The sequence below is a fragment of the Adiantum capillus-veneris genome, chromosome 4 (assembly GCF_014529385.1).
Source record: "Adiantum capillus-veneris isolate H3 chromosome 4, ASM1452938v2, whole genome shotgun sequence".
In the NCBI taxonomy this organism is placed as follows: domain Eukaryota; kingdom Viridiplantae; phylum Streptophyta; class Polypodiopsida; order Polypodiales; family Pteridaceae; genus Adiantum; species Adiantum capillus-veneris.
Window position 1 is genome coordinate 91720435 of NC_140934.1, and position 12281 is coordinate 91732715.

Sequence of the window (12281 nt, forward strand, 5' to 3'; positions counted from 1 at the left end):
CTCTTATCTCCATGTTGATCTTACCTCTATATGTTATAGCGGCTAGCCATAGCCATAGGTCGGATGCATCCCATGCAAACACAATGCTGCATTGTGGAAGGAGTTTGGAACATCCTTAAAAGGTTGGCAACATATTGATCATCAAACTTACTCTCAACACCCTCACATAAACTGGAGGCATTACCCATCTCCAAGTTTATAACACCTTTCAATAGACTAGAGGCATTACCCATCTCTAAGTCTATGACACTATACAATAAAGTCTTGCTTAGTTGCCAAGCCTCTGGAGCAATATCCAACTCCAAACCTTCAGTCTTGCTTACCTCTTTGTTATGGTTCTCTAGTGAAACTTTCTTGATGCAAGATTCCTTTAGCTTGCTATACTGTCCTTGGTCCATGCTGGTGCACAGGATTCTGTTTTCAAAGCCCTCCCCTTTGCTGGATATGTTTTCCATCTTCTACAAAGCCTTTCTAGTTGGCTAGCCTTTCTCTTCTCTTGATTCTTCCATGCTCTTTGCGTTCCTCTTACTCTGACGAGGCCTGATCAACACTTTACACCTTCTTACCCTTACTGCCTAGTGCTGTTGATTGATTGCTTTGGTGCCTATTTCATCCAGGGTTAAATATGTACTCACATTTGTAACAAAATTTATTTGACTTACCTCCCCCACTCGGGTAGCATCTTTTGATTCTTTAACCTCTTGTTCCACTGCTTCAGTCCTTTGAATAAACTTTTCGCTTGATCCTCCTTCTATTATCTTCATCTTGACCTCTTCTGCAAGACCAATGATACTTGGTGTGCTGGTATCAATTGGTGGTGGGTGTAGGATGAGTGTAAGTGGTGATTGTGGCGGTGGTTGCATCGGTGGCTGTAGGAATTGAACAGGTGGGGCTAGCTGTGGTTGCATGGCTGGTGGTGGAACTTGAACAGGTGAGATTGGTTACCTTGGCGGCGGTGGTCTTGCCCTTGGCGGAGAGATCTGATTCTGTCTCCCTCCTCTATTGAAATTCTGCCTCCTTGGATATGGGCAGTAGTACATACCATGGCCGTCTTCCCCGCAATTGTAGTAGTGGTACTCTTGGTTTTGCCTTTGTTGTCCTCTTCCTTGTTCTAGATTTCTGACAAGTGCATGCCCTTGCTGCACCAGATGCACGGATAAACTCTCTAGTTGGGTAGTGATGCGACTCAGCAGGTCTTGCTGCTCTTCTGATGCCTCTTGTGGTTGGTCTCTATGAACGGATTTTGCAGTCATTGGGGTTAGTCGGACCAAGCTTGATTCCTCTGACTCGTTGACTCTTGCTTGCATGTGCAGCTTCTTGTCTTTAAGGTGGGCTACTTCTACTGCCAACTCATATGTTGCAGGAAATCTCCCCTTCACCTTCTCCTTAAGCGGCAACCACAGGCCAGCAATGAAATAGTCCTTCTTCAGGAAATTAGGCGCTCCTTCGCCTTCCTCCAGTGAGGCAATCCATCTCTCCCATAAGTCCACAAATTTGGACTCGTAAGTGGCATACTCTAGCAGACCTCCCTGCTTTACTTCCATTAGTAACTGTCATAGCTTCTCCGAGGTTGTGCCTCCATCAAACCTCTTTACAAAGGCAGCACGTAACACATCCATGCATTTTTGGTAGCCTGGGGCAAAGCATTGTACCAGGACTTGGCCTCTACTTTCGTTAGTAGAGGAAAAATTCGAAGCCGTGAGGCGTCGTCATCCTTGTTGGAAACCACACAAGCGATATTAAAATCATCCAGAAAGTCGATGGTGACGTCTTATCCCTTCTTTCCACTGAACGTGGGGAAAGAAACACTTGCCATGGTAGTGACTCAAGAAATTACAAACTCTCTTTTTTTAATAAGATTAATGATAGTAGCAGCTCATAGCGGCTTTTTTACAGGGTTGGGTGGATAGATTAAAACAGGATAAAGAATGGATCACAAAGCTAGAACAGAATAAAGATGCTTACATCAAAAGAGTGGTAGTAATCCAGAAGGGGCAAGATGATGGGACGTGGAGATCTCAGGATTTCATCAAGCATCTCGGCTCCAAATAAGAAAACAATCTTTTGCTAGTAGAATATCTTCCTATCAATATACACGTTTACATGCATGTGTTGCAAGAAACGAAAAGGAAATACTTTTGGCCTATTGTTATTATCCATGCCGCGTGTAGGGCAAGGATCTTGACCACTAGGGTTGCATACCTCAGGTGTTGACGAGGTGACACCTTCACCAAATGCTCCTACCTCTTGTAGAAGTCCGTACAATCCTCCCCATAGGTTCAAAACAGACTGGGCGAGAAGAGTCTACCTCAATCGGCTTTCTATTCTGTATGCGGTGATGGTGCTTGGGTGGTCGAACTTCATTTGAACCCTCCAGGCCTAGAGAGAGTGTAGACCCACTTGCGTCCACCAAAATGCTTCAGGCTTCCGGACTTAGACTTTGTGATGTAGTTGACGACTCCTCTCGAAGCATTAGAGAGAAAACACTTGGTGCTATAGAAAATCCGACTGTTGTGAGAGTGCCGCAGTTTTCAAAAGCAAAACTCACCGTTCTTTCTTCACTTCCTCTGTCTGCACTCATTGACAGAATGCTTTGGTTGACAGTAGTGATGGCACTTCATAGGCCTCCCACCTGTTGCTCTCAATTTGTGGTTAGAATGAGCAACACAAGATGGGGAGCTTACCTCTTGAATACTGACTACACTACAGCTTGGCAGTAGCACTTGAATGAAGGCGGCTAGTGCCTTCTTAGTCTCCTCCTCTTCCGTCCTCCAGTTAGAGAACTCCTTTAGCCATTCATCCATGATTGATGGTGTGCGTTACTTTCATCATTGTAAATTGAAGGTCTTGAGTTTGATCCTCCGTGGGGGCCCCAAATTAAGGGAGCAAAGTGAGACATAGACCCCGACGGCCTCTACAACGTCGAGAGCCGATGCACGCCTCGAGCCGGTCACGATAAAGCAAACAGGGGGCGCCACCTAGCTTTGAGCGGCTAGGATGCAAACAACGGTGATGTGAGATATCACAAACTTACACACACACACACACACACACACACACACACACACACAGAAAGAGAGAGAGAGAGAGAGAGAGAGAGAGAGAGAGAGAGAAGATAGAGAGAATGAGCAAATGATGAAAGCCCTCGGGGGTGTGAGGGAGAATTTCTTCTTGTCATATTTACAGATGATATTCTTTTCGACGAGGTGGCACACCGTGGTGATAGAGAGATAGAGGGGAAGATAGTGAACCTACTTGGTGCGTTCTCTAGAGACGACTTGGTGATGTGAAACTTGCTACCAAGAATGTGTGTGTGGGCGCATCAACCATTGGAGTGAGAGGTGGACATAGCTCTCCCTTCACATGATGCAATTCCCAAAACAAACCATTACACTAAATCCCCCCTCTTGTGATGCCAATAGTGTCAATTCCTCCCACTAAAACTCTACCAAGTGCTGGCATCTCATGAACTGCCCCCCCCCCACTAAAACTCAACCAAGTACTGACCTCTCATTAGCTGCCTCCCCCCCCCCCCATAGTGACCTCTCAGTGCCTTTTTATAGGTGTTGGCTGCTTTAGATTAGGGTAATCTGGCTTGATTAGGGTAAGCTAATTGGGGAGGCAAAGCAAGGCGGTGGGCCCTGGGTGGTTGACCCTTGCTTTGTCTTGGGAGTTATTAAAATGAAAACCTCTAGGTGGGCCTTTGTGACATCACTTAGAGAGAGAGAAATTTACAAGGTGGGATCTTTTTACAAGGCTTAGGTGAAAACTGAAACAAAATGATGATAATAACCTACGGTTTACTGAAGAGGGCGCTGTGGTTGCGGGATGCCGGTGAATGGCAGCTTTGCCGGTGCGTCGGTGTAGCGCGTTTGTCTCCTTGAGGTCGGCCGGGGCATGCTTTCGGCGCTTTTGTTCTTTTTGTTGTCGGTGTCACGTGATTTGGGTCCTCTTACTTTATTGATGGCATCGTAGTCGTTGAATCCTTCATTTTTTCATATTTTGTATTTCGGTGTGTGCTTTTATGCGTGTGTGTATATGTATGAGTGAGTGCGGGTAGGCGTATGTGTGTGTGTATATATATATATGTGTGTGCGTATTGACGTGCGTGTAAACGTCGATTACCGACCATTAGAGACGGCGAGAGAGCATGAGATGAGAGAGTGTGTGTGTGTATATGTATATAGGTGGATGTGTGTGTATTTGTATATGTGAGCGTGTGTGTGTAGGCGGAAGAGTGTGCCGTGTGGGTAAGAGAGTGTGTGTGTGTGTGAATGAGTGTGTGTGTTAGAGAGAGAGAGAGAGTGTGTGTTTTGCGCTTTAGGATTGAGCATGAAGAGAGAGAGTGAGCCAGAGAGTGAGAGTGGATGAGGTGGTGGGGGAGGGAGAGTGTGAGGGGGCGGGTGTGTGTGTGTGTGGATCAGAGAGAGAGAGAGAGAGAGAGAGAGCATCTTATCTTTGCACGCCTTCGGGCTGGAGAACGAGCGGTTGAGAGAGAGAGAGTGTGGAAACGGGCTTGCATGGGACGTGAGCAAAACGAGAGAGAGAGAGAGAGAGAGGTAGCATATCCGGGGGGCCTTGCTGGTCGATAGAGAGCGTGGGAAAGGGGGGGTGGGGTGGGGGTGGCAATGGAGTGGGGTAAGGGAGGTGTGGTGTGAGAGAGAGAGAGGGAATATTATCCGGGCCTGTCTTGCATGGTAGCTCAAGGACAGGAGGGGGGGGGGGGGGGGGAGAGAGTCAATGTGGTAGGGAAGAGGGAGAGGGAGTAGCGGGCCATGGGAGGGAGAATGTGAGGCCGAGGGAAGGTTGAGTGTGTGTGGGCGAGATAGAGAGATAGTTTCGAGCTATTGGCTTGCACAGAGAGCGAGGGAGGGAGTGTGAGAGGGTAATGGGAAGCGTGTGGATAAGAATAAGGGAGAGAGAGAGTTCGTATGCGGCTGTGGGCTCGACACAGAGGGAGTGCAAGAGAGAAAGCGAGAGAGAGGGGGGGGACTCAAGTCCGCTCCTGGCCGAGGGTGGCAAGTAAGGTGGGGGGAGTCATTGAGGGTCAGCGGGGTGTGGATAAGAGAGAGAGAATATTAGAGAGAGATAGAGAGAGAGAGAGACTTTGGATTCTTGTAGGCAACAAGGGAGATAGAGAGAGAGAGGATGGCCAAGAACTGCGCCATGTGGGCCGCCGACACGAGCTAGAAAGAGGGTGAGTTGTCAGAGAGAGAAGGAGTGGATGAGGGAGAGAGAGTGTGTGCCCAGAATGGAGAGAGGGGAAGAGGGAGGTGTGTAGAGAAAATGAGAGAGAGAGAGAGAGAGAGAGAGAGAGAGAGAGAGAGAGAGAGAGAGAGAGAGAGAGAGAGAGAGAGAGACATTTCATTCGATGCCCGTGGGGTCTTTTCTCCGAGAGAGGGGAAGAGAGCTAGATCGATGGGGGGGAGAGATGGAGATATAGAGATAGTGAAGAAGAGAGAGAGAGAAGTACGACGGCCCGCGAGGGGAATAAAACAAGAGGGAGAGAGAGAGATGGCGGCCTGCTAGGCTGGGGTATGGAGAAGTTAGGGCGGTGAGGTTGGCCAGGGCATTGCCGAGCCTTTCGACGGTGTCGCCAAGGCTTTGAAAGAGGAAAAAATAACCTTTTTTCTCTTTTTTTTCTTTGATTTAATCCAAAAATCGGCTATCACCAGCAAATGCATGTTTCTACCTTCTCACAATATGCTGGCGTTTGAGAAAGCATTCTACACGGGATTCTTCACTCGGCGAACGAAGATATTTGAGCCAGTGATCAACAATCTAACCTCAAGGTTTGTAGGCTACTCAACAGTGGACCTGAAAAACAGAGTAACTATGCATTTCTTGCAAGTGCCATATAAGGAACGGAAAATCAGATATCAAAAGGCTCTAACAGCGCTTAAAGACCACCTTGCCAGTTGTAAGCCCCAAGACTACTTCAGCCCATAAGCTGTGTCAAGGGACGACACGAGTGAGGAGGGGGGGAATGTTAGCAACAAGCTAACACAGATACCACATATACCATTTTTTGGAGTTATCATTGTTAAAATACTTATAATTATGATAAATCAAAAATATTATAACTCCTAGTGTTGCAGCTGGGGAGGAGGGCCGCCCCTTGAATTGGAGTAACCAGAGGCCATCAAAAGGGCCTGGCGCTAAACCAAGGAGGTGGGAAGGATGCAGTAGGTGCGGGGCTGCAGGGCGGCCAATTGAGAAGGATGGTGCTGGCGCTGCTGAAGGGAGATAAGAGACCGCGTTGATGAGAGGAAAAGGCCACAAGAGTTTCTGTCGACCAAGCCGGGGGGGGCCAAGGACACCAAGCAGGGCCGGGTCCATAGCACAAGGTGGGGAGGGGTTGCAAAAAGGAGGAGAGAAGCACCGTGTGCAGTGGAGGAGCCGCGAGGGTTGTGGACGATTAGGAGAAGCAGGTGGCGCATCTGACAAGGGGACCAGGTTGCAGTAAAAGAAGGGTCCGTCATGGGCAGTTGAGAGGGAAGTGGATTGCATGGGAGAATCTAGGCGCCATCGACGGGATGCTGCCGGCGGTGTCGATGATTGAGGGGTCGAAAGTATTCATGAAGCCGAGGGCGTGCCTTGGAGCAAGCGTAGAAGGTCGTCAAGGATATACAGCTACTAGCAGCCGGGGCAGGGTACCCAAAGTCACCGATGCACAAAATCGACAATGATCAAGATTGTGTTAGAGTTTTGTTGGTTTACTATGCATAACTGAGTTTATCGTTTGGCCGAGTTATCTGGTATTTGGCTTTCACCGTCTCGCTTATCTCATCTCGTGCTTCTTGTCCGTGGTAGCGGTGGCTCCGGGTCTTTTGTGTGTGTGTGTGTGTGCATAGAGAAAGGAAGAGAGAGGTTGGGCGAGCTTAATGTGTATTGCAAAGTTGATGAATGTGATTGTACATAGCTGGTGTCGGTCATAAGCGAGTCCGTGCATAGAAGATTGGTAGAAAGTGTGCATGTGTGTGTGACTCTGTGTGGGTAGGGGTGCTGGATAATTACTGGGCTATAGAGAGGCAACTAGCTTGTGTATATTGTGTGTTCCCATTTCCCCCATCCCATCAGTGGTGCCCCCACTGAGGAGCTACTGATTGCGCCTTGGTGAAGTCGAAGACGGTGTTGCGGTGTTTCCAGGCTCAAAGAACAAGTGCTGCTAAGAAAGATGTGGTCAGGTTTCCCTACTTTTACAGGTGCTGAAGATGCTGAGGTTTTGGCTGCAAGACTACGGCCTTTTTCTGCTGGAGAGCGGCCTGTAGAGAGAAGAGGGAGTGGCCCAAGCTTTCCCGTTCCTCGTTCATGGCAAAGCAAAGGTATGGTATGAGAGCTTGCAGGCTGAAGAAAAGCTGGATTGGGGTACATTGGAAGCGGCATTTCGAAGCCGATATGTGGTCAACCCGCAGTGGAGTGAAGTGAAGCAGATGATGGACAACCTAAAGCAAAGCCTTGACGGCGATTTTCGACCATTCGTGTGGGAGTTCAAGGCCATATGGAGCAAGTTGATTAAGGTAACTGCTGTAGAGAATGCAGATTTTTTGAAGACGACCGAGTTTGTGGACTGCTTGCATGTCAAAGTGCGAGATAAAGTCGAGATGGATGGGCCATGCACATACGAGCAGGCAGTAGCCTACGCACATAGCAGGACGAAGAAGCTTTTAAAGAAGCAGCAGGCAAAGCAGGTTCTGACGAGTCCATTGGAGGCAAGGCCAATTGCTAAGGAAGAGCTTTAGGCAATCCAGTCCTTTGTTGATGCACATGTGATAGCAGCGGATAGGCGTGATGACAGAGTAGAGACGATACCTTGTGGGCCTATGAGGCCTCAGCAGCTCCAAAGAGGAGTCTACCAAGTACCACCGGATGTGCTTGACCAGGTGACATTCAAAAAGCAAGTAGTGGAGAAGATAGCTGAAGTGCCAAAGTCGGTGAGTTTTGTGGAGAAAGCCGAGCTGTGTTTGAGCTATAGTAGTGCCTTGGATACGGACAGCACATTGGAAACGGAGTGTGCTTTCTCAAGGTATGAGACCTATGATGTTATGTATGTCGATAATTTGGGCAAAGAACGGTAGGTTACAGGTGAAGAACCAAATTGCAAAGACCAGAGGGTTGGGCAACCCTCTCTCATGCCTTGTGATGGTGAGACCATGCTGACTGAAGAGGACTGTCTTGATGAAGATGATTGGGGGTTCGATGAGCCGGTGGTCGATGTTGATGACGAAGCACAGGTTTTGGTTGCTAAAGCTATGGCAAGGATATAGGATATGCGAGGCTATGTGCTTGCTCCAGTACTGCTTGAAGAGCCTATAGATGAGGTTTTGCTAGTGTGTGCTTCGGATGATCGGATGCCGCAGGTTGCCTTGCTTAAAGACGATGATGGTATGGAGATCTCTCTAGACGATGGCTGGGACACAGAGGATGTAGGAGCTATGCAGGGTGTGCAAGTTTGTTTTGGGCGTAGAGATGGTCCATGCGTACAACTTTTTGAAAGATGTTTCTATGAAGGTCTACGAGACTGGTTGGCTGACAAAGTTACAGGTGCAAAGCAGGGAATACTTGCCTATGTTTTACGGACGGATGATGATGATCAAAGCTATATTTTTTATCCTGGTGGAAACTTCTTTACAATTGGGAGAGATTATGGCTTTCCATTTGACCCAGGAGGGCTCTACATCAGATGAATATCTCTCTATCTATCTATCGATTTCTTTTTATACATAGTATCGATCAGTTTTCATCTTATGCACTGATATATCATCTAAATAATACTATGGTTGAGCATGAATGCTCAACGAGGGGTTGGGCAATGATGGTGCACCTAGAATTCGTCGACCCACGGAAGTGTCAACAGCAGATACATGGAGGTGTGCATGTCGATGGGAGAGTGATGATGCATTTGATAAGTGCAGATTGGAACAAACGTGACTATGGTGTGTATGCCAGATCCGGTATTCTGCAAGCATTTGTCCAATGGGGAATTACGGGAGCACAAGGTGGTCGACGATCGTTTCGGTCATCACAATTGCTGCACGCAAAGATCTCGTCATCTGCAAACCATTTCTACTTTGTGGAGCGGGCTTTGTTGATCTGTGGCCATGTGGACTTCTCAATGGCACCAGTATTCCAAGCGAGGGGGGCAAACCTATACGGCATTTTCTTGGTGTGTGAAGCAGAACTAAGGAGGGATTTTTTTAAGGCAAAGCATAAAATTCACAGGGAAAAAAAATTTGCATGGAGAGGGTGCCACTGCAGATCACGGGTGGCCGAGAGTGGAAAGGGAAGCGCTGGTGGGGAAGGGAGCGCCATCTCGGTGCCTTGCATGAGTCAGGCGAGTGGCGGGTGGTTGCAAAGGTGGAAGGGAGTTGGCATGAAGGGGGCGCCATCCTCAGGGAGAGAGAAGGGCGACGGGGCCACCTACATGACAGAGGAGGTGTTGCAGCTGGGGAGGAGGGCCGCCCCTTGAATTGGAGTAACCAGAGGCCATCGAGAGAGCCTGGAGCAAAACCAACGAGGTGGGAAGGATGCAGTAGGTGCGGGGCTGCAGGGCGGCCCATTGAGAAGGATGGTGCTGGCGCTGCTGAAGGGAGATAAGAGACCGCGTTGATGAGAGGAAAAGGCCACAAGTGTTTCTGTCGACCAAGCCGGGGGGCCCAAGGACACCAAGCAGGGCCGGGTCCATAGCACAAGGTGGGGAGGGGTTGCAAAAAGGAGGAGAGAAGCACCGTGTGCAGTGGAGGAGCCGCGAGGGTTGTGGACGATTAGGAGAAGCAGGTGGCGCATCTCACAAGGGATGGGCAGTTGAGAGGGAAGTGGATTGCATGGGAGAATCTAGCCGCCATCGACGGGATGCTGCCGGCAGTGTCGATGATTGAGGGGTCGAAAGTATTGATGAAGCCGAGGGCGTGCCTTGGAGCAAGCGTAGAAGGTCGTCAAGGATATACAGCTACTAGCAGCCGGGGCAGGGTACCCAATGGCACCGATGCACAAAATCGACAGTGATCAAGATTGTGTTAGAGTTTTGTTTGTTTACTATGCATAACTGAGTTTATCGTTTGGCCGAGTTATCTGGTATTTGGCTGTCACCGTCTCGCTTATCTCTATTCGTGCTTCTTGCCCGTGGTAGCGGTGGCTCCGGGTCTTTTGTGTGTGTGTGCACAGAGAAAGGAAGAGAGAGGTTGGGCGGCTTAATGTGTATTGCAAAGTTGATGAATGTGATTGTATATAGCTGGTGTCCGTCATAAGTGAGTCGGTGCATAGAAGATTGGCAGAAAGTGTGCATGTGTGTGATTTTGTGTGGGTAGGGGTGCTGGATAATTACCGGGCTGTAGAGAGGCAGCTAGCTTGTGTATATTGTGTGTTCCCGTTTCCCCCATCCCAATGGCTATGTCAAAAATCCACTGCTGTTAATAATCGCAATTTGGACAGTTGACCTAAAGTGGGATATGAGACCATAAGCATGAATGTGCTTAAGTCTTATAAACATGTTCTAGAAGTTTCATTAAGTTTGGATGTCATTTGATGCTACAACGGATGTGGCTTGTTTACCGATGAGTGATTGACTTTTGGTTATTTCAGTCACTTGAGTGTAGATTGAGTTAGATGCAAGTTGTTATTTGTTTTCCGAGAGAGACACCCTCTTGTAGCCTCTATGCACTAGTCAAGTCAGCTTCATCCCATAGATTGACAATTTTATCGTGGTTCTTGCTAATACTGCAATAAGATAGGATAGTGAGGTTAGGTAGGAGTCCCACATACCCAAAAGATAGTCATTTCCAAGACTAAACTATAGTCGCGTCATTGGTTTGCCTTTTGCGAGGGTCATACGTGAGGCTTTCTAAAGCCGAACACTAAGGGACATGCTACCCACTTCAAGGTGGATTAGGTTGCTAAAGATCCCCCTCTCGTATCCTGATCTATCATACGCCATGTATAGAGAGGACTAGATGTTTTGACGTCATGTTGACAGCCATTTGTCAATTTGATAGTGTGCACATAAAAATTGATATTCTTCGGTTTTTTCATATTGCTCAAAGAGAATTTCTATGCGTATTGCACTTTGATAGTCATTCTGCTTGGGAGTTTTTGCGAAATTCAAACAAGGCTCAACCAAACGTTTTCAAAATTTATTCTTTGAAATCTTACTCTTATGGAAAATTCCAAGGATAGGGATGTTTACGACATCAATAAGTTTGGCCAAACAAACTTTGCCCTTTGGAAAGCATAGATTCAAGTGAAGAAGAAGAAACATATTCTGTTTTCATGTGGTATGAGGAGTGAGGAGATCAACATGACTCAGTTTCAATAGGAGGAGTTAGTTGCACTTTGCAAATCTACGATTAGAGTGCATTATGCCGAGTCAGTTTATTTCACTATTTTTGAGTGAATGACTGAAATGCAACATGTATGAGGAAACTCTCCTAGCAAGAAGATGTTCTTAAAGTGAAAGTTTCATAATCTATGTATGAAAGAGTCAAATAGTGTTGCTAGCCATATTAATGAGTTCCACTCTTGGTTTGCTCAGGCTCATCCTCAACAGATGGAGTTATATGATGAGATTAAAGCTATTCACTTTCTTTTCTCATTGCCACCTTTGTGGGATACATTTTGTATTGTTTGTTAGTAATTTTGCACCAAATGGTACACTAGTGTACAATGATATCACTAGTTCTTATCTTTCACACAAAGTGCATCATAAGACTATGGGTAGTTTACTTCATGGAGAAGCTCACTATGTGAAAAAAGAAAGCAAATAAAGGAAAGGTCATTATTGACAATGTGAATCTGGCAAAGAGGGAAAAAAAGATACATCTTGTGATCGATCAAAGTCTTGTAGAAAATATGATATTCAATGTCATTTCCATGAGAAGCATAGCCATATAAACAAAGACTTTCATGCATGAAAATGTGAGAAAGGCAAAAGATAAATGAGAGGTCCCCAACCCCGAGAAAATTGGGATGACTTGATAGATGGCCTTCCTTTATTCTCCTTTTCCATTGACGACACCCTACTCCGTTTCCACAAAGTAGAGATACGAGCAAAGGAAGAGAGGAAGTCCTCTATCCATCGTTTACGTGGTTATAAGGGTCATACGCCACAAGCAAGGTCGATACATTTAGGATTCTAATGAAGTTGTTTCCTAACATGAAGATGAAATCCCATTGACATATTTAGAATCCATAAACAATACCTTTTTTCTCACGTTTAAGAGGCATGGCGGCCATCCATAGACCATAAATATGATATGAGACTTAGTTTAAAATAAATAGTAATCTTA

The 12281-nt window shown here is 46.9% G+C and overlaps 1 pseudogene; it reads left to right on the top strand.

Annotated features, from left to right (window-relative positions):
- Positions 1-6536: 6536 nt before the first annotated feature.
- LOC147459592 (uncharacterized) lies at positions 6537-8687 on the top strand (annotated as a pseudogene).
- The last annotated feature ends 3594 nt before the right edge of the window (positions 8688-12281 follow it).